This window comes from Chrysochloris asiatica, unplaced genomic scaffold, assembly GCF_000296735.1.
Source record: "Chrysochloris asiatica unplaced genomic scaffold, ChrAsi1.0 scaffold00031, whole genome shotgun sequence".
Classification (NCBI taxonomy): Eukaryota; Metazoa; Chordata; class Mammalia; order Afrosoricida; family Chrysochloridae; genus Chrysochloris; species Chrysochloris asiatica.
Window position 1 is genome coordinate 20,545,265 of NW_006408549.1, and position 23,044 is coordinate 20,568,308.

Genomic DNA, 23,044 nt, shown 5'->3' on the forward strand with positions numbered 1-23,044 from the left:
TCTCTGTTGGTATTTAGAGTAACTACCTCTCTGAGTATAGGTCAGGTTCATCAAATTGAAGTTTACCCTTGTTTCCTTTATCAAACATTTATTTATTTATTTACTTGTAATCTTCCTCTAGTCGAGTTCTGATTATCAAGCCATCGAGGCTAGGTCAAATGGGTACAACTTGTGCGTATGCTTATAGGTACATACATATGCAGAGTCCATTTGCAAAGTAAAGGTGCTTCTTAGTTAGCCATCACTCTGGGTCACAGGCAGATATGAACAGCTAGTACAGGAGAAGACCTGCCCTGGGGCTGAGTAGCTCTTCCGTATGCAGACTTTGCAATGGAGAGCTCTGCCATGAGTATACCCAAAGACTCCTATACCTGGAGCATATCCCAAAGTTGGAAATAAAGTATTTCTGAACTATTCCATAAGTGAAAATTAAATAGTCCATGCTTTCATTTTGGTTGTGAGAAAATTGGCTGTTTTCTGGAAGTACCCAAGAAAACCCAGAGTAATACTGTAGCTATCTGAGGAAATATGACCATGAACATATCTCATATGAAACCATGTCGTCCTTCCAGTCCCAGAAAACAAGGACCTAGCAATGAGGAAAGGAGACCAGAAAGCTCACATTAGGAAAGAAAGAAAACAAGAGGGGGAGCAGCATTGTCCATGGTTCTACCAGGCAATCCCCTGCTTACCTATTTATTTTAAGGGGATACAGTGAGAAAATCCATTATAGAGCAAGAGATTCCTACTTTTTACTATGTCCTTTGTGAAATTTCTTTTATACATTTGAATGTACAAATTTGATAATAATTTTAAAATAAGGTAAACTAAACTCTTCTAAGAAATCCCACCCTCTTAACGTTTCACACGTATTTTGTTAAATATTAAAAATAGACTACATTCATGAGATCCCAACCTAGAAAGGTGGCAACAGCAAAGACGATGTCTGTGTGCTTGCGGGCAAGAGGCTGGCTGGCAGAATGTGCCTTTTGGACATTTAAATGAGTATATATATATTTTTGTTTTGTAAGTGTACACAAAATATGTTTGCCTTGTTCATTTATGAAATATAAGATGTAAATGGGGAGTGATAGGGAGGAAGTGAGATGAATATTGTTGCAGGGAGGGGATTGTAATCACTGAGATGAAACAAGCTGTATGGTTTGCTGATCATCATGTCATCACCCAATTCACAATAAAAATATAAAAAGAAAAAAGGGACTACAAACAAAGGTGGAGTTCTCTTTTCAAAAGACTTCTCTATTCTATTTCAGAGAATCAAGGAACATCCTATGCAGCAATAGAGTTCGGAAGATTGAAAAATTATAATATATATAGATTTTAAGAATTACTTAAGGACAAGGGATAAAGGGAAGAAAAGACAGCTTTAGTGGGTATTTGGATATTACCGAGGTGTAAATTTTATAATATTAATATGGATGGTGAAGGAATGTTTGTGGCTCCCAAAAGAGTGTTGAAATCCACTTGCATGAATGCGGGATTGGCCCTGCGTATTTCACTACTTGTGCCTTATTTTCCATGATGATCACTTTTTGCTATGCAGAGATAGGTATAATCATCCCATGCAGGGCTGCTCGGTACTGTTTTCTCAATAGATGCTTCAGCTCCTAGATCGCTTTCCTGAGACTTTGGACAGCCCTGGTTCTGGGGTCAGGAGTAGCTGTTAGCTGAGCCCTGCTTCTTGCCAATTATGGCATCCAGCCTTCCTAGGTCAGCTGTTCTTCTCCAGAGCTACTAAAGAAATGTCTAGCAATAGCCATGTTATGGCTTGTGAAAATGCTGAATTCCCGTGGCATAAAAGAGATGACCTGGCTTCAGATAACTAACACAATGTTGAGAATGACCACACTTGTCTTCATTTCCTGGAGTGGAGTGGTGATACTAGTGACAGGGAGGAAGGAAAATGTAGAGAGGTTTCAGAACTTTTTTTTTTTTTTTTTTTTTTGGTGAATTGAGTAATTATTTACATGGGAAAACATCAGCTTTACAGTCATCCTATCATATTTTGTTTCACTGCAATGATTACAATACTCTCCGTGCATCATCATTCAACAGCATTTGCTTCCCTCTATCTCTATATTGTTGCCTGTACACTGAAGCACTCAGAGATATATAACCATTCAAACAACCAACGGGTATTCCCACTGAGTCTTAGGCTTGGCAGGGGTGTGTGTGACTTTATCGACTCAAATAAGAGTATGCCAGCCTTGTCATATCCTCTAAATTGTTATTTTTATATTTATTCAGAAGTACCTATTTTTTGAACAACTTCTTTCTTTCTGCTGTTTTCTCTGAACACGACATTGAACCACTATGCTAATTTAGCTGGGTTTTTTTTTTCCTTTTGTTATTGTGAGAATGCTATGATTTTGGAATATTCCCTTCCCATGAAGCTAATGTGAATAAGACTGTGTTTAGTAAATAATTCTATCTGCAAGCATAATTTTAAACACCATTTTTGAGATTCCATACTAGTGCTTTAAAAAAGTTTTGTCCTAAATAGACTTAATCTTTGACCAAAAGAGGTTTAAAATCTACTAGAAGAGGCATTATCTATATTTCAGTCCAACCTCTGATGCTTTCCAGCTGTGGCAAATATCTTCTCCTCTTTAAAAAAAAAAATTGGAAAAAATGAACATTATGGATCACAAATCATTATAACTTTTACCATATAGGTAAACACTGGAATGAGAGTATCTAATCAATCACCATTTGTAGTTGTTGTTAAGTGCTGTCAAGTCATTTCAGACTGATAGCGATCCTACAGTGCCACACCAGGAATCCTATATAGTTTGTTGTTGGTGGTGTTTGTGTGCCATCAACTCGTTTCCAACTCATAATGACCCTGCATAGGGTTTCTGAGGCTGTAAATCTTTATAGGAGGATAAAGCCTCATCTTTGTCCTGTGGAATGACTAGAAGATTTGAACTGTTGCCCTTTTGGTTAGCAGCCCAGTTCACAATCCACTACACTATCAGGACTCTTTATATAGTATGTTAGATAGCATTAGATGTTAAGGAGAAAAGTAAAACAGATTACATGCAAAATTTAAGACAGAGTGTCCAAGGAAAGCATTAATGGGAAAAGCTATATAGGGGCAGATATAAGGGGGCTTCAAAAAGTTCTTGGAAAAATGGAATTTAAAGACAATGGAATGTTTCAAAGTGAACTTTGAAAAGCTCCCTGATATTTCAGGTAAAGGAACTATTAGGACCTTGAGATAAAAACATTTCTGTTGTGAGGGAAAAGTAGTAAGTAGACCAATATAGCTAGAGCAGAATGAATGAAGGGAAGAGTCACAGGAGAAGAAAACAGAAAGGTGATGGAAAGTAGAGAAGCAAATATGAAGAACTTTACTGGTTATTGTAAAGACTTCAACTTTAGATCTGAGTAAGAAGGGAGGCTTTTGGAAAGATTTGAGGGGAAGAGTGACAAGCTCTAATAAGCTTTGACAGGATCACCCTAGTGGCTGTACTGTAAATAGACTGTAGAGTATGGGTGAGGATGTTGTTGTTGTTAAGTACCCTGGAGTCGGTTCCAACTCACAGTGACCCTGCACTGGGTTTCTGAGGCTATAAATCTTTATGGGAGCAGAATGCCTCATCTTTCTCCTGCAGTTCAGTTTTGAACTGCTAACCTCTCGAGGTTGGCAGCCCGACTTGTGACCACTACGCTACCAGAGCTCCTCACAGATGCAGAGAAAATAGTTAGGAGGCTATTGACTACTCCAGGTAAGAGATCACAGGAATTTGAGCAAGACTGGGGACTGCAGAGATGGTGAGAAATGATCACAGTCAATATGGTCTGGCACAGTTTGGTGGCTCCATAAGATAAGTACTGGATTGTACACCACAAGGTCAGCAGTTTGAGCCTGTCAGTCATTCTGTGGGAGAAAGATGAACCTTTCTACTCCCAAGATGATTTTTAAAAGCCTGGGAAACCCTCTACAGGGTTGCTATGAGTTGGAACTGACTTCTCTGTACTTAACAACAACAGGAAGTAGTTGAAACATCCTATTTTGATTAACATCTTTTCACAGACTACCAGCACAATTACTGTTACAATTAATGCCTTTTTTGGGGCTATTTTTGTTGCTTGACACCATTCAGCTAAAAATTTAAATATTATGGTAAATTATATCATGATTGTTGTTGCTGTTAAGTGCCATTGACTTGGTACCAACCCATAGTGACCCTGTATAGTGTTTTCAAGGAGCGACTGATGATTTTGAACCACTGACCTTGCAATTTAAACTAACCTTGTGGTCAAGTGCTTATCTTACAGTGTCACAGATCTTGACATTTGTTCATCTTGTGACAATTCAACTATCCTGGGAGAAGCTTCCAAAATATAACCAGTTGTTGCTGTTGTTAAGTACCATAGAGTCGGTTCTGACTCAGTGATCCTGCACAGGGTTTCCGAGACTGTGAATCTTTATGGAAGCAGAATGCCTCATCTTTCTCCCGCGGAACGACTGGTAGTTTCAAACAGCTGACCTTGAGGTTGGCAGCCTGACTCGTAACCATATAACCTGTTACAGTATCCTTAATAAAATGATGAAAAGTTTTTACTAGCCATTACTGCTGGTGGCTGATGTAGCATCCAAAGTAAGGCACATAGAATATGCAGAACAGTTATTAACTATGAATTCAACTAGTCTCTAGTTCCTTGACACAGAGATAATGTTGAGCTTTTCATTGTAGTTTCATTTGGTCACCTTTACACTTCTGGTGTGGTGCTGTGGGTTAATATGCTGGACCTTAAGGTTGGTTTGAACTGTAAGGTAGATGGTTCATGTTCACCTAGCCGCTCTTGGAAACCCCCTACAGGGTCACTATGAGTCATAACCGACTAGACAGCACTTAATAACTACAAGAACACTTTTATAAGCTTTAAATCACTAAATCTGTTAGCTTTCCCTACCTGTGAGTTACTTCTCCTTGCTTCCAATTTTACTTTGCATAGGGACCAGAAAAGGAGCCCTGGTAGCATAGTACATTATGATCTGGGCTGCTAACTGCAATGTCAGTAGTTCAAATCTATTAGTCAACCCATGGGGGAAAGATGAGTCTTTCTGCTCCCTTAAAGATTTACAGCCTTCGAAACACTGTACAGGGGCACTATGAGTCAGAATACTGAAGGAGGAAGTCCAAGGTGCACTGAATTGGCAAAGAACAAGGCACCAGGAATTGATGGAACAAAAATTGAAATCTTTCAAGAAAGTGAGGTGGCACAGGAGGCACTCTCTCATCTCTGCCAAGAAATTTGGAAGACAACTATCTGGCCCACTGATTGGAACACATCCGTGTTTGTGCCCATTCCAAAAAGAGATGACCCAATGGAATGTGGAAATCACTGGACAATCTCTTTGATATCCCATGTGATTAAGTTTTACTCAAGGTAATACAGAAATGGCTGCAAGCATACATTTACAGAGAACTTCCAGAGGTTCAAGCCAGATTCAGAAGAGGCTGTAGGATGAGGGATATCATTGCTGACGTCCGATGGATCTTGGCTGAAAGCCGAGAATATCAGAAAGATGTTTACCTGAGCTTTGTTGACTTTGCACAGACTTTATATTGTGTGGATCATGACAAGCTATGGACAACATTATGAAGTATGAGTATTCTGGAACACTTAAATGTGCTCATGAGGAATCTGTACCTTGACCAAGAGGCAGTTGTTTGAATAGAACATGGGAAAACTGAATGGTTTAAAATTCAGAATGGTGTGCAACAGGGTTGTATTCTTTGACCATACTTATTCAGCCTATATGCTGAGCAAATAATCTGAGAAGCTGGGTTCTATGAAGAAAAACATAGTATCAGGACTGGAGGAAGACTCATTAACAACCTGCAATATGCAGATGATACAGCCTTGCTTGCTGAAAGTGAAGAGGACTTAAAACATTTACTGCTGAAGATCAAAGAGCACAGCCTTTGGTATGGATTACATCTCAATGTAAAGAAAATAAAAATCCTCATCACTGGACCAATAAACACCATTCTTATCAATGGAGAAAAGATTGAAGTTGTCAAGGACTTCATTCTTGGATCAACTATCAACACTCATGGAAGCAGCAGTCAAGAAATCAAACAATGTATTGCATTAGGCAAATCTGCTGCACAAGACCTTTTTAAAATATTGAAGAGCAAAGATGTCAGCTTGTGGTCTAAGGAATGCCTGACCCAAGCCATAGTATTTTCATTAACCTCATATGCATGTGAAAGCTGTACAGTAAATTAGGAAGATCATAGAATAATTGATGCATTTGAGTTATGGTGTTGGAGGAGAATATTGAAAGTGCCATGGGCTGCCAAAAGAACCAACAGATCCATGTTGAAAGAAGTACAGCCAGAGTGCTCCTTGGAGGCCAAGATGGCCAAACTTCATCTCTCTTACTTTGGACATATTGTCAGGAGGGACTACTTGCTGGAGAAGGATATCATGCTTGGTAAGGTGGAGGGTCAGAGAAAAAGAAGAAGACCCCCAACAAGATGGACTGGCCAAGTGGCAGCATCGATGGACTCATGCATGGCAACAATGGTGAGGTTGCCCCAGGATCGAGCAGCGTTTCGTTCTGCTGTGCATAGGGTCACTGTGAGTCGACACGGACTCAATGGCATCTAACAACAACAATGAGTTACAACCGATTCGGTAGCACACAACCACCACCACCCCCAGGAACCAGATGGAATGAATGGAAGTATAAGAACTGGCAAGTGGAGTTAAGAAATCAAAATATCAAAAACAAAAAACCCCTCTATAGTTCAACCTCAGGATGGATTATCTACCAAATAACCAGAATTTTCACGTTTTCAAGATATACCCTTTTCAAGTCTAATCCTTATGCATTGCTTTGCTACAGCGATTCATGTGTCTTTATTCTTCATAAATTTTGCCATCTATGGAATAAAGGAAAATTTTTCCTTTTCTGCATTTTGCACAGAGTTCAGACAGAGTGTGTGTGTGGGAAGACAATTTCCCAGTGTGTGTGTGTGCGTGTGTGTGTGTGCATGTGTGTGGGACAGTTCCCCAATGTGTGTGCACATGAGTGTGTGTGACAGTTCCCCAGTGTGTGTGTATGTGAGTGTGTATATGTGAGTGTGTGTGACAGTTCCCCAGTGTGTGTGTTTGTGAGTGTGTGTGTGTGAATGTGTGTGATAGTTCCCCTGTGTGTGTGTGTGTATGTGCATATGTGTGGGACAGTTCCCCAATGTGTGTATATGTGAGTGTGTGCATGTCCATGGGGAGAATGGATGGAAAGAAGAAGTCAACCTAATACCAAACATGTGAGATAATTTGAAAGGTAAATTTAAGGAATAATTTATACTGATTATTAATGTATTTCAGGAGAGTTCAAGACACCACACAAGACAATTCCAAAATGTATATTTAGTGTGATCCTGTTGGTGATGGTATTGTTTTTATTGGTTAATGCTTCCTACCTAAATGGTCTGATGACCAGAGAAATTCTTTCTTCAGATTTGTGTGCAAGTGGATAAGGTGATAAAATTGGGGTCTTTTGGTCATTTCTTAAGTATCATTTAACCAGTCAGGACTGCTGTTTGGTTGTTGTTCATTACTCTGTATATATAGAGTCAACTTGTAATTTTCAATAATAATGGTGGGACCAAAGAGTCTGATTTGGCTTAGGAAAAAGTTTATATTTAAGCATGCTTGTTCACTTTCTAATAGTAGGGAAATATGTTGATAGGTAGTACAAATAGTGTTCAAGATATTTGTATGCCTTTCATGATTTCTTCTCAAAAAGGGATATTATGTAATCAGTGCTTATGTCTACAAAACCTTTCAAGACAATTGATTTGCAATGTTCTTTAGGGCAACATGATAAATTTGAAATGTGGGATATTAGCAGTTGAAAGAGTAGATGCTAGTCGTCAACTGATGTGTATCATTAGCATTATTAATGTGCAAAATAGTACAGTTGTTCCAGACTAAGATAATTTAGCAGGAAAGGTCTGATGATCTACTTCTAAAGATCAGCCAATGAAAATCAGTTGTGGATCACAATGGAACACTGTCCGGTCCCCAGCCAACCACAGGGCAAACCTGATCAGGTAGCATTCTGTTCAATTGTGCACGGAGTCACCATGAATCATGGCCAACTTGATGACAGCTAAGAACAATCACAGCAACCATGAATAACCAGCACTGATGGTTGCCAAAGGTCCTGAACTAAAAGATAACTCTCTTAGGGCTCTAACTGTAGAATAAATGAAAAGAATAAGAAACATTTAGAAAGATAAACATTTAAAAATAAGTAATAAAAAGTCAAGGAATGAAAGGAAATTTGGAAAAAAAGAAATGATAAGCAGGGAAAGTGGAAGACTAGTAATTTCTTCAAACAGTGTTCAACCTTGAATCACCTACCTTCTAAGATAAATCCAGGACCTCTAGGAATCATCTCTTTTTGTTAGGAGGTGGAGTCAGTTCCAATGCCTAGCAAACCTATGCACAACATGTGCAGAAACACTCCCTACTCCTGTACCATCCTCACAATCATTGCCATGTTTGAGCCCATTGTTGCAGTCACTTTATCAGTTCATTTTGTTGAGGACCTTTCTTTTTTTGCTAACTTTTACCGAGCCTGATGCCCTTCTCCAGGGATGGATCCTTTCTGATAACATGTCCAAAGAATGTGAGATGAAGTCTCAGTATTTGTGGGAACAACTCAAGTGAAAAATGGGATATAAAAAACAAAACAAAACAGTGATCAATGAACTACTTTGATTATGAAGAAAATAAATTTCAAATTTAATGACTGGTGTGGCTAGGGTTGCTGGTCAGCTGGTGTGGGTGCTATGGTTGCTTAAGGTGGGCATGTTTGACTTCCAGCATTCCAATCATGTTGTTTTTGGTGCCATTGAGTGTGTTCTGACTCAGTGACCTTGTGCACAACAGTATGAAATAATGTCTGGTCCTGTGCCATCCTCATGGTTGTTACTATGTTTGATCCCAGTATTACTGCCTTGGTGTTGATTCATCTTGATGAGGGTCTTTCTCTTTTTTTTTTTCTGACCTTTCACCATACTAAGTGTGATGTCCTTCTCCAGGGAATGGTCCTTCTTGACAACATGTCCAAAATATGATAGAAAAATCATACCAGCTGATGAAACATGAATATCCTCTCTGGTATATCATAATGATTAAAATTTGACTTGTGAGACTTTCTGTTTTAGGCATGAGATTTAGGGGAATATATTCGCCTCATCTCCCATACAGTTTAGTTACCATATGCGATTGTCTTTTTTCTTTGCCAATTTTCTCTAGTTTCAAATATGACATGGAATCCTAAAGAACATCAAATGGGAATACAGGCTGAAATACTTCTGTAATCAGAAGCAGTCTGCCAACAGTTGATCACTAGTGCCCAGGTGTGGCTAAAAATTTTGAGAAGGAAGTAGACATTTAAAAATCATTTGCTTATGTGAATAAAAATGTTTACAATCATTTTTAGAGGGAAATTCTATGCTCTGTAAAGTAAGCACTGGACTGCTAACCCCAAGTTGGTGATTCAAACCCATTAGCTGCTCCTTGGAAACCCTATACAGGTGGGCTATGAGTTGGAACCTACTCCACAGCATTTAACAACAACAACAACTTATTTAAATACTGCAGAGAATGAGTATTCTGGAACACTTAATTGTGCTCATAAGGAAGCTGTACATAGACCAAGAGGCAGTCATTAGAAAAAAACAAGGGGCCACTGAATGGTTTAAAATCAAGAAAGGTGTGCACCAGGGTTGTATTATTTCATCATACTTATTCATCTGTATGCTGAGCAAACAATACAAGAAGCTGGGTTACATGAAGAAGAATGTGACATCAGGATTGGAGGAAGACTCATTAACAACTTGCAACATGCAGATGACACAATCTTGCTTGGTGAAAATGAAGAGGACTTAAAATACTGATGAAGATAAAAAAATCACAGACTTTGGTATGGGTTGCACTTCAATGTAAAGAAAACAAAACTCACCACTGGACGAATAAATAACATCTTGATAAATGAAGAAATGATTGAAGTTGTTGAAGACTTCATTTTGCTTGCATCTATCATCAACACTCATGGAAGCAGCTGTCAAGAAATCAAATGACGTATTGCATTAGGCAAATCTGCTGTACAAGATCTCTTTAAAGCGTTAAAGAGCAATGAAGCCAATTTGACAACTAAAATGCACCTGACCCAAGCCATGGTATTTTCAGTAGCCTCACATGCATGTGAAAGTTAGACAATGAATAAAGGAGACCATAGAAAAATTGATCCATTGGAGTTACGGTGTTGGAGAAGACTATTAAAATTACCATGGATGGCCAGAAGAACAAATACATTTGTATTGGAAGCAGAACAACCAGAATCTCCTTAGAAGTCATGTTCTCAGAAGGGACCAGACCCTGAAGAAGGGCATGATTCTTGGTAAAGTGGAGGGATAGTAAAGCAAAAAAGAGGGAGGCCTCCAATGAGATTGATTGGCACAGTGACAGCAACAATGAGCTCAAGTGTAGCAGCAAATGTAAGGAGGGCGCTGAACTGGACCACGTTCAGTTCTATTGTATATATGGTCACTATGGGTGGGAATCAATTCAATGGTACCTAACAACAACATATATATATTGACTCATCAGCCCTACTTATAAAAATTTATTCTGAAGGGTGAATTGTACAATTACCAAGAGCTGAAGGCACACATGTATTCACTAAAGACATTCTATAGTAACAAAAAAATCCAAGAAACAACCGAAAAATCCCATGGTACAGAATGAGTAAATAAATTTCCAATTAATGGAATACTGGAGATTATTTAAATAGCTATTAGATGAATATATATATAATAATATCAAGATTCACACATCATACACAAACACACACAAACATATGCATGTATACACATATACATTCCTCACAGATGCTTATATATGTATAGAAAACTTCTGTAATTATATCACAAAAGTGTTAATAGTAGTCACATCTGGGATGTGTGAATAAGGGGTGGATAAGAAGAGCGATAGTTACTTTTTACTTTATGTGCATTGGTGTGATTTATTTACTTTTTACAAAGTGCATATATGACAAAATTTTCAAATGAAAAAATAGCGTGTGGAAAACTGAAAACAAAAGGGAAAAATAATCACTTGTGTAAAGGAGATAAAGATTGCATAGAAATATGTGTAATTTTTTGTCAGACATCAATGGTTAACGTATAGAAGATACAATGACTATAAACACATTTGTAGAATGCAAAATGGGAAAACAAATGAGAATTTAAAAAAATTGTGTCTAAAATGGAAAATGTGTGAAAATATGTGTGTCAGGAAGTATAACCAATAATTCATTATTTGAAATGAGACAGGAGATATTTTTAAATAAGACCCAGTATTGTAGAAGAACATTAAAGAGAAAAGTGAAAATAGCACTTGATATTATTTAAAGTGAGCTTAAGATAAAGATTTTTTTTAAACACAAGAGTTGCTAATGACATTTTATTTGTGTCATATTGAAAAAGCTTACTAGTTTTTATGTCATTATATCAATATCCTGGAGTCTCCCTGGAAACCAACTCCAAGGGCATAACCCCAGAGGACACCTATCCTGAGGGACAGCAGGCTCTTCTTTATTCATTCTTGAAAAACAAAAACAAAAAACTGAGAACTTTATTTAAAGAACTGAATCCCTAGTCCTAGCAAGTTGTTGGTGTTAAGTGCCTTTGAGTTGCTTCTGACACATAGCAACCCTGTATAAGGTTTCTGAAGAGTGACTGGTGAGTTTGAACCATCAACCTTGGGTTCAAACCAATCTTGCAATCCAGTGCTTATCCTACAGTGCCACACTGGACTCCTACGATGTGGAGATTCGACACCCTCCAACTTTCTTTACCCTCTTCTGACACTAACCATCCCTCCCACAGCATTCTTTACTTCACATCTGGGTTTGATAATCCATTGCAATGTCCACACAGAAATCCTAACAATACTCATGGTTATGGGAATTATTAGGAAATGTACAGTGTACAATTCAGGATCAGAAATAACTCAGGATGTAGCAGTTACTTGTACAACTTCACACTAGCATCAGGTGGTGCTAAGAATCAAACCCAGGCAGCCTTTTTGGAGGTATTTGCTTGCCTCTTAGTAAGTAGAAAATATAAGAAAGAATATAGAAGAAAGAAAGCAATGTTCTTATCAACTCTGGCTGATTAAGAAACCTCCTTCCTTTTTAGTCCTCCTTTCTTTTATCATTCCTTTGTTGCTTGTATAGTTCAGTATCAATTGCTGCGAAGGCACTGTATTTTGAGAACCTTGCTAGGTGCTGTGGATACCAAAAGCAGTAAGACTTGATCCCTGGCCACAGGAAAGTGTAATCTATCTGGACTTTGAGGTAAACCAAATACTTAGAGTGTAAATCTCACAAAATGGCCAATAGAACACATGTGGGGAGGGAGGATGGTCCTAATCTAGAGTAGAGTTGAAATCTATGGTCCCGTTGGATGTTTCTCCAAGATCCACTTTCCTCATAGTTTCATATACTGAATCTTTAAAATTTTTCCATTCTTTCTGTTTTCTGACCCCTAGTTTTGTTAGACCACTGACCCTAATTAGACACAGTTATAAAAAATTTATTAACTGTTATAATTTGTTATAATACTGAGAAATAGTATAAGGTAACCATTAAAAGCTTGGACTCGGGTCCCATTACTCAACTTATTAGCTGAACTTAAGACTTGTTATTAAACCTCTGAATCTCTTTCCTCATTTCTAGAACAATAATAAATAATGCCTATCTCCTAGTAATGCTGGGTGAATTAAATGAACTAAGGCATGGAAACTGCTCAGGGTCTGACATTGATGACTATTATTATTCAACATACATTTACACGGAAAAGGAAGGAGAAGACAATTTAGCTATCAGTAGTTGAATATATGGGCATCATTTGTCTTGCTAACCTATATGAGTGGTATTTTTTCCTCCTTAATGATTTTATAATTAATTTTGAGCTGTTAGTGATGACCATCTAAATAAATTCATAAAGACTCTTGGTATGGCACTATAGGATAAGCACTAGACTGTAACCCCAAGGTCAGTGTTTCAAAACCAGCAGCTGCTCCTAGGAAATCCTAAACAGGGTCGATATGAGTCATAATGGACTCTACAGCACTTAAAAACAACTTCAAAAAGCTCATGTAAAAATGGAATGAAAAGATCATGGAATTCTTCCGTGAATTTTTTGAAGCTTCCTTGTGTTTTGGGGAATAGATTCATATCTGTCTCTTAACAGCACCACACCAGGACTCCCTGTCTCTTAAAGATACCTCAAAAGTGACTGATACTGAATTTCCCCCTAGGTTGGTTAATGTTTGGTGCAGGACTCTTACAAGGGTGGGGCTTTAAGGATTTTTACCAAAAAACCCCCCCACATATTGGAGAGGCATTGTTTGTGATGAAGTATTTTAGTTTTTGATATGCTAAATCTATGAATTCTTAATATTTACTTATTGTTCAATTCAAGGTAACATGTTTACATTACTTCTTTTGTGTTTTTGTCATTAACTTCTTAATGCGTTGAAGTATTTTTCAGGGAACATCTTTGTGATTTCCACTAGGGTTTCAGAAACTCTCTGAATAAATTTCTGCCACCTAAATCAACAGGCATGTGGCAACAGAAATGGGCTCAAGTGTAGCTACAATTGTGAGGTTGGCATAGGACCTGGCAATGTTTCCTTCTGCTGTGTAGAGGGTCACTATGAGTCAGTACTGAATTGACGGCATCTAACCATAACAACAATAACAAATCAACAGATTAGAATTCCGGAATGGAGCTGTAGGATAAGCACTGAACTGCTAACTGCAAGGTTGGCAGTTCAAACTCACCAGCCACTCCTCAGAAACCCTATACAGGGACAATATAATTCAGAACCAACTCTATGACACTTAACAACAACAAATCAGCAGATTGTTGTAATTTTACCAACAAAAGATTATAATTGTTTTCAGTCATGGATAGTCAAATGCTGAAGGATCACTTCCATTGACCCATACCCTGGCAATAAGACATTAACCCTTTCTTTTGGTCAGGCATATATCTTAACTCTTGCGTCAAATTTAACCTAACTTCATATATAACGTAATTTCTATCACTAGTTTATATGTTATTTTCTCGGTAATTCTAGAAATGTGTGGGTATTTCATATGGATTTAAATCTAATTTTGTTTCTAATTTTGCTTTTCCAGGTGCCTTTGCTATTTCTGTTGGTAGCAGTGGCCTTCAGCTTGTGCCTGGTTTTGAAACCATTGGTGAAATTACCAAAAGTGTGTTGTATCTATGTGTTTCTCTTTATTCTTAGTGGACTTGTATTTTACATACTGTTAATGTGTTTATAAAAGAGCTCTGGTAGCGTAGTGGTTACGAATCAGGCTGCTAACCTCAAGGTCGGGGGTTCGAAACTACCAGCTGTTCTGGAGGAGAAAGATGAGGCTTTCTGCTCCCATAAAAATTTACAGCCTCAGAAACCCTGTGCAAGGTCACTATGAGTCAGAACCGACTCCATGGTACTTAACAACAACAAGTGTGTTTGAACTTAAAGTTGGTTTGGTTTGAGAAAACGACTTGTTCTTTGCAATTACTATGAAATATTTATCTCTCTGATAAGTCTTATGAACAGATAAGAGTAGAAACTGTTAAAAATACAGCTTTCTAAAAGTGTGTCAAACTCTAAATCAAGATCAGCACACCACAGAACGTTAGTGGTGAATGCTACTAGTTCCTTTAGTAACTATTTTTTTTCTCAAGTGAGAAAATGTACATAAAAGTGGCCAAGACAGATCTTGACTGGAGGAAGCACACTGATACATGGTTTAAAATCACATAAAAAACTTTAGACATAATTAAATCTCTGTTTTATTTGGCAAGAAATTTAAACCTTTCGACATAACCTTGATGATGTCTCTTCCATTGTTTTTCCCCATAACCCACTTCGTTATACTAAATTTGTGATCATGCCTCCCACTCACAATCATACTTGACTAGCTTTGCCTTGGAGTCCTGGTGTGGCATTGTCGGATAAGCACTGGCCTGCAACATTGGCTTGAACCACAAGGTTAGTGGTTCAAAATCACCAACTGCTTCTTGGAAACCCTATGCAGGGTTGCTATGAGTCGAAATCGACTTGAAGGCATTTAACAACAAAAACAACAATTATAAAAGTTGATGATAAAAATAAAACTACATTGTCTTGCTATTTTCCGAGTCCTCTTCTCGTGCTGATTTGAGATAAAAGAAAAAACTCCAGTAGTTTTATTAGCATTTCCCCCTCTAGTAGTAATTTTCAACCTGAAAGCTACTTTAGAAAAAATGAGTTTTTAGGATATTTCTCTTTGTGTACTTTTCATTAAATTCTGTGGTATCTTTGAAGAACAATATTGCTATGTCTTCTTTTGATTAAAATCTGGTCTACCTACAAATATGTGTAGTTGTGGATGCTAACTGCTGTTAGTTGGCCCAGCTCATGCTGACCCCATGCACATTGGAATGAAATGCTGACCAGTCTATGACATCTTCATGATTGATTGTAGACCAATTGGAAATAGATCACTAGACTTTCCTTCCTAGTTCATCTTAGTCTGGAAACTCCTCTGAAATCTTGTCAGTACCATTTGTTGTTGTTGTTGTTAGGTGCCATTGAGTCAGTACCAACCCATAGCGACCTTATACACAGCAGAATGAAACACTTCCTGATCCTGGGCCAACCTCACTACTCTTGCCACGCTTGAGTCCATCAATGCTGCCACTTGCCAATCCATCTCATTGGGGCTCTTCCTCTTTTTCTCTAACCCTCCACCCTACCAAACATGATCTAATTCTCCAGAGACTGGTCCCTCCTGACAACATGTCTGAAATATGAGAGACAAAGTTTGGCCATCTTGGCCTTCAAGGAACACTCTGGGTGGACTTCTTCAAACACAGATCTGTTGGTTCTTTTGGCTGCCGGTGGCACTTTCAATATTCTCCTCCAACACCATAATTCAAAAGCATCAATTCTTTTCTATAGTCTTCCTTATTCACTGTTCAGCTTTTGCATGCACATGAGGTTATTGAAAATACCATGGCTTGGGTCAGGTGCACCTTAGTCTTCAAGCTGACATCTTTGCTCTTTAACACTTGAAAAAGGTCTTGTGCAGCAGATTTGTCTAAGGCAATATGTCATTTGATTTCTTGACTGCTGCTTCCATGAGTGTTGATAGTTGATCCAAGAAGAATGAAGTCCTTAACAACTTCAATCTTTTCTCTGTTAATAAGAATGTTGTTTATTGGTTCAGTGGTGAGGATTTTTGTTTTCTTTACATTGAGATGCACTCCATAATAAAGGCTGTGCTCTTTGATCTTCATCAGTAAATATCTTAAGTCTTCTTCACTTTCAGCAAGCAAGGCTGTATCATCTGCATATTGCAGGTTGTTAATGAGTCTTCCTCCAATCTTGATGCCATGTTTTTCTTCATAAAACCCAGCTTCTAGGATTATTTGCTCTGCATACAGATTGAATAAGTATGGTGAAAGAATACAACCCTAACGCACAGCTTTCTTAATTTTAAAACATTCAGTGTTCCCATGTTCTGTTCGAACAACTGCCTCTTGGTCAATGTACAGATTCCTCATGTGCACAATCAAGTGTTCTGGAAATACTCATACTTTGCAATGTTGTCCATAGCTTGTCATGATCCACACAATTGAAAGCCTTTGTGTAGTCAATATAGCACAAGTAAACATCTTTCTGTTATTCTCTGCTTTCAACCAAGATCCATCAGATATTAGCAATGATATCCCTCATTCCACGGCCTCTTCTGAATCAGGGTTAAACCTCTGGAAGTTCTTTATCAATGTATGCTTGTAGCCATTTCTGTATTACCTTGGGTAAAACTTTACTCGCATGGGATATCAAAGATATTGTCCAAAGGTTTCTGCATTCCGTTGGGTCACCTCTCTTAGGAATGGGGACAAATATGGATATTTTCCAATCAGTTGGCCAGATAGTAGTCTTCCAAATTTCTTGGTATAGATGAGTGAGTGCCTCCTGGCCATCTCAGTTTCTTGAAAGATTTCAATTTTTATTCCATCAATTCCTGGTGCCTGTTCTTTGCCAATTCCTTCAACGCACCTTGGCTTTCTTGCTTCAGTATCATTGGCTCTTGATCATATGCTACCTCTTGAAATGGTTGAACATCATCCATTCCAAATCCCCATGGACAGATGAGTGGTGACTGCATTTGAGATACATTTACTGGGAATTGAGCCTGGGTGTCCCACATGAAAAGTAAGAATTCTCCAAGCATCTCTGCCCTCTTACAACTATGTCATTTTGTGTCAAAGATGGTTAAGTGGGTAGCATTCCAATACTCACCCAAATTCATGCAATTAAAAATTTTATTTACTTAGCTTAGTGTCTTTAAGGATCTGGGTTTGGAGATACTTTTTCCGAAACAGGGAGGCAGTTGGGGAGATGGTTAGTTATTTTGCTAACTAGCCCTGCTCCCTATCTCCTTCATCTCTTAAAGACCACAATGCCAAGGGAATTGTCAAGTAGGAGGAGGGATCCATGGACTTTATCAGCCAACATGGGTACTCCTTTCTTGTTTACTAAGTACCTCTTCATGAAACATTATTCAAACTAACTTATTCAGGTTAACAGGATGGATATATGCATTTAAATCATAGTATTTTTATTGTTGAGTGCTGTCGACCTGGTTCTGACTCACAGTGACACTGCCTTGGATTCCGAGGAGAAGCTGGTGGATTTGAACTGTCAACATTTTGGTTTGCAGTTCAGTGCCGATCCTACAGTGACACACTAGGACTTCGTATTTATTATTTATTCTTATCATATTACTTATTTATTCTCTTAGGCAGTTGCCCATATAGGTTTAAGATTAAAAAATTACTTCCACATGCACCTCCACTATATTTATACAACTACCTAACTATCTTGTTCCTAAAACACTTTCAATATATCATGTGGCAAAATCATTCCTGAGCTTTAGTTCCATAGATGTCATGAGCATTTTGCAGATTCAAAGTCAGAGTTTCAGAATCTGGAAACCTGAAAGATATTTAAATTACAAGTGATAAGAACCTAGATTTGAATAAGATCAGAATTAGAAGAAAGCCTAAATGTCTTTTGCACACACATAAAGTAATTTTTCCAGTCTATGCTCATATATGCTGTAGGATTAGCACTGGGCTAACTAACTGCAAGGTTGGCAGTCCAAACCCACCAGCTGCTCTGTGGAAGAAAGAAACAGTTTCAGAAACACTATATAGGATCACTAATGAATCAGAATTGACTTGATGCTCCCATAGAGGCCAGGAAATTACTAATTGCCAAAGATGCTGGCTCTATCTTTGGACAGATTTGTTTTCCCTAAAACGGAACTAAAATATCATTCCTACCTGTGAGTAAGTCTAGTTCTTGTTCACATGACATTCTTTCAGCTCTTTGATCACCATCATCATCATGACTTTGGGTCTTCTACAGATTAAAGAAAACTCAGTGGTGTTCAAGAGTTTCTGCCTTTGAAAGCTTTGACCTTTCCACACCTTCTATCTCATCCCTAGTCAGCCCCTCCCCCACCTTGAAAAACAAAAGCTGCTCTGTTTTTCATGTTCTAGACAACAATGTAGACTTTCCATATAAGGTCTGACTATGTAAGGGTTCTTGTTTTGTTGCTGCTGTTAAGTGCTGTCTAGGGTTCTTGTTACTTGCTGTCAAACTGTATTCAACTTATGCTGACCATAAAAATAACAGAATAACAAGGGACACCCTGGTCAACTGGCATAACATAGAGCACAAAGACAATGTTCTGTATCCTACTTTAGTGAGTAATGACTGAGATCTTAAAAGCTCATGAGAGACAATCTGAAGTGTAACTATTGGTCTTTCCCTGTCTGGAGGCAAAAAGAGTGGTGAAATTGAAGATACTTGGACACAATTAGTCTAATGAATTAATGGAACATGTGAACTTTAGTCTCCATGACCCTGAGATCAGAAGAACTAGATGATGTTTGTTCTGAAATAGATCACATTAGAATGACCTGAATACAGTGGGAGAAAATGTGGGACAAAACTCAAAATCATAAAAAAGACAAGGCTTACTGGTCAGACAGAGACTGGAACCCTGAAATTATGGTCCTTGGACACCCTTCAGGGCTGGAACTGAACTCATCCTCATGGCTCAATTTTCAGTCAAATACTAGGTATATAGAAGATACAACAACACTAGTGAGGTATGTACATGATAGAATGGTAAACCATTCCATTTTAGACCAAAAGGGCAACATTCACCCAGGGACAAAGTTCAGAAAGGTTGGGAAGGAAGGGATAATGGAAACATTGACAACTCCCTTGACACTGTAACTTCTGAGAGATGAAGGAGACAGGCAGCAGGGCTGGTTAGCCACTGCCTCTCTGTTTTCTGAAAGAGTATTCTATATGCCAATATCACATTCCTATTTTCAGATTGTGTGACTATCAGGAAAGTCTGTCATTCCACAGCATAATAAGAAATTGTTGTTGTTAGGTGCCATCGAGGCAGTCTCAATTATTAGTGATCCTGTATACAACAGAACAAAACACTTCTTGGTTTTGGACCATCCTTACAATTGTTGCTATGCTTGAGCCCATTTCTTTTGCTTCTGTGTCAGTCCATCTTGTTGGGGATCATCCTCTTTTTCACTGACCCTCTGCTTTACCTGCATGATGTACTTCTCCAGGGACTGGTCCCTCTTGATAACATGTCCAAAGTATGAGAAACAAAGTCTGCCAACCTAGCTTCAAAGGAACATTCTGGCTGCATTTCTTCCAAGGCAGATGTGTTTGTTCTTATGTCAGCCCATGGTACTTTTAATATTCTACTCCAAAACCATAATTCAAATTTATTGATTCTTTGATGGTCTTCTTTATTCATTGCCTAACTTTCACATGTACATGAGGCAATTGAAAATTCTATGACTTAGGTTAGGTGCACCTTAGTCCTTAAACTGACATCGTTGCTCTTGAAAACTTTAAATAGGTCTTTTACCTAATGCAGTTCATTGTTTGATTTCTTGACTGCTGCTTCCATAAGTATTAATAGTGGACTCAAAGAAAATGAAGTGTTTGATAAGGTCAGTCTTTTCACCATTTATAATGATGCTTCTTACTGGTTCAGTTGGGAAGATTTTTGTTTTCTTTATACTAAGGTGAAATCCATATTGAAGGTTGCAGTCTTTGGTTTTCATCAGTAACTATTTTAGATCCTCTTCACTTTCAACAAGCAAGGCTGTGTTACCTGCATATTGCAGGTTGTTAATGAGTCTTTCTCCAATCCTGGCACCATGTTCTTCTTCATAGAATCCACCTTCTCGGACTATTTACTGATTTTATGTCATTCAACATCCTCTTGTTCATTTTGCATGCCTGCCTTTGGATCTATGTACAGGTTCTTCATGAGCACAATTAATACTCCTTCTCCACAATGTTATCCATATCTTTTTATTATCCACACAGTCGAAACCTTTGCATAGTTAATAAAGCATAGGTAAACATCTTTCTGGTATTCTTGTCTTTCAGCCAAAATCCACCTGACATCAACAATGATATCCCTAATCTGGTGTCATTTTCTGAATCATCTTGAATTTCTGGCAATTCCTTATGGATGTGCTGTTGTAACCTTTTTTGAATTATCTTTAGCAAAACTTTACTTTCATGTGATATCCATAATTTCTGCACTCCATTGGGTCACCTTTCTTTGGAAAGGACACAGATAGGAATCTCTTCTAATCGGTTGGCCAGATTTCAATCTGTATTTCAATCAGTCTTGCAGATTTCAATCTGTATTCCATCAATTCTTGGAGCCTTGTTTTTCACCAATGCCTTCAATGTACCTTGGATTTCTACCTTCAGGATCATCTGTTCTTGATGTTATGCTACCTCTTGAAATGGTTGAATGTTGACTTTCTATTCCTTCCAAGTTCTTTTGATGCTTTCTGCATTATTCAATATTTTACTCATAGAGTCCTTCAATAATGCAAATCGAAGCTTCAACTTTTTCTTTAGTTTTTTTTTTTTTTTCAGCTTGAGAATGCTTTTGATTTTCTAACTCCAGGTCTTTGCCCATTTCATTATAATGCTTGACTTTGCCTTCTTGAGTTGCCCTTTAAATTTTTCTGTTCTGCTCTTTTACTTCCTCATTTCTTTTATTGGCTTTAATTTCTCTACACACTAGAGCAACTTTCAGAACCTCTTCTAATATCCATTTTGGTCTTGTTTTTCTTTCTTGGCTTTTTCTTCCTTACTCTATTATGTTCTTGATGTCATTCCACAAGTCTTCTGATCTTTGGTCATTAGTGGCTAATGCATCAAATCTCTTCTTAAGACTGTCTGTTGATTCAGGTGGGATATGTTCAAGATCATGATTGGCTCTCGTGGACTTGTTTCTATTTTCTTTAGCTTCAGTCTCTACTTGAATATGATGGTCTGCTCCACAGTCTGCTCCTGGCCTTGTTTTGGCTGATAAAAATGAGTTTCTTCATCATCTCTTTTCATAGATGTAGCCAGTATAATTCCTGTGTATTCCATCAGCTTAGGTCCATGTACATAATCAATCACCTTTTATGCTGGTTAAAAAAGAACTGTACAATGAATAGTCATTTGTTTTGTAAAATTCTATCATGCAATCTCTGCATGATTTTTATCACCAAGGCCATATTTTCCAACTACTGATCTCTTGATTGCATGTTTGATCAATTTCTGACTGAAGATGTTGGTAGAATTCTTCTATTTCATCATCACTGACTTTAGTGATTGGTGTGTAAGTTTGAATAATAGTGGTATTAACCATAACACAGACAGTATTGTTCTTCAAGATAGATATTGAAATATTCTTTTTTGATTATTATTTTGGTTATTAATGAATGTTTGCAACAGTTTCTTCTCATTTTCAGTTGTGCTCCATTAGCAATCGAAAGTTCCCAAAACTTTGTTCCTTTCATTTCATTATTAAATGACGAGGCAACTCTTCTTTTCCAGTCATATTTTGAACACTGTCCAATCTGAGGAGCTCATCTTCTAGCACTATATCTGATAATTTTCTGCTACTATTTTTTAACGTTTTCATTTCTTGGCACAGTATCTGACAATGTTCTGCTGCCATTTATAAGGATTTAGGTGGCTAACAATTCAGAAGTAGTTTGCCTCGCCTTCTTTTTAGTCTGCAATCTTCTATGAAACCTGTATACCCTGGATGACTCTGCTGGTATTTGAAAGTCCTGTGGCCTAGCCTTCAGCAGCACATTGGCACATAAGCCACTACAGTTCAACAAACTGACAGAGAGGTAGTGGAAGAAATTTGCTAGTGTTACCGCTCCCTGCCCTCACCCCTCCCCGCCCCCACCAAAATTTGTCTGTTTGTAAGATTACAATTTGAATTTACATAGTATTTATTTTTATTGCTTTGGGGAATAAGGTCTTATAGACTATTTGAACAGTAAACATTCTGGTTTCCAATTCATTTTGTACCACTCTTGAACACCAGTGTTTCACCTTACTATCATGTTTACATTAATCTAACGTGGTATTAATGACTTATTTATGTGACCCAGAGATACTTTGAAAGTTAATTTGTAGTAGATGAGTACACATACTTGCATATTTACCGAGGATATAGAGTCAAAAAGATATTACTTCTTGTTTGCACCATGAAGTCAGCAGAGCAGATGCCACCTGAGAAGCTAACACTTCTTCTCTTTCCAGAGTAGACTAAAATAGCTCTGTGAGAGTGCTTGTGCTTCCTAAGGCTGCATAACAATTTACCACAAATTTGGTAGCTTGATACAACAGAAATTTAGTTTCTTATAGATCTGGAGGTTCAGAAATCCAAAGTCAAAGGTGTCAGCAGGGTTAGCTCCTTTTGGAAACTCTGAGGGAGAATTTGTTTATACCTCTCTCCCACCTTCTAATGGCCCCTTTTGGCAAT

General features: G+C 37.9%; 1 pseudogene; it reads left to right on the forward strand.

The window, feature by feature from the left end:
• The window catches only part of LOC102830680, a 115,276-nt pseudogene extending 113,335 nt beyond the window's left edge, over nt 1–1,941 (forward strand).
• The last annotated feature ends 21,103 nt before the right edge of the window (nt 1,942–23,044 follow it).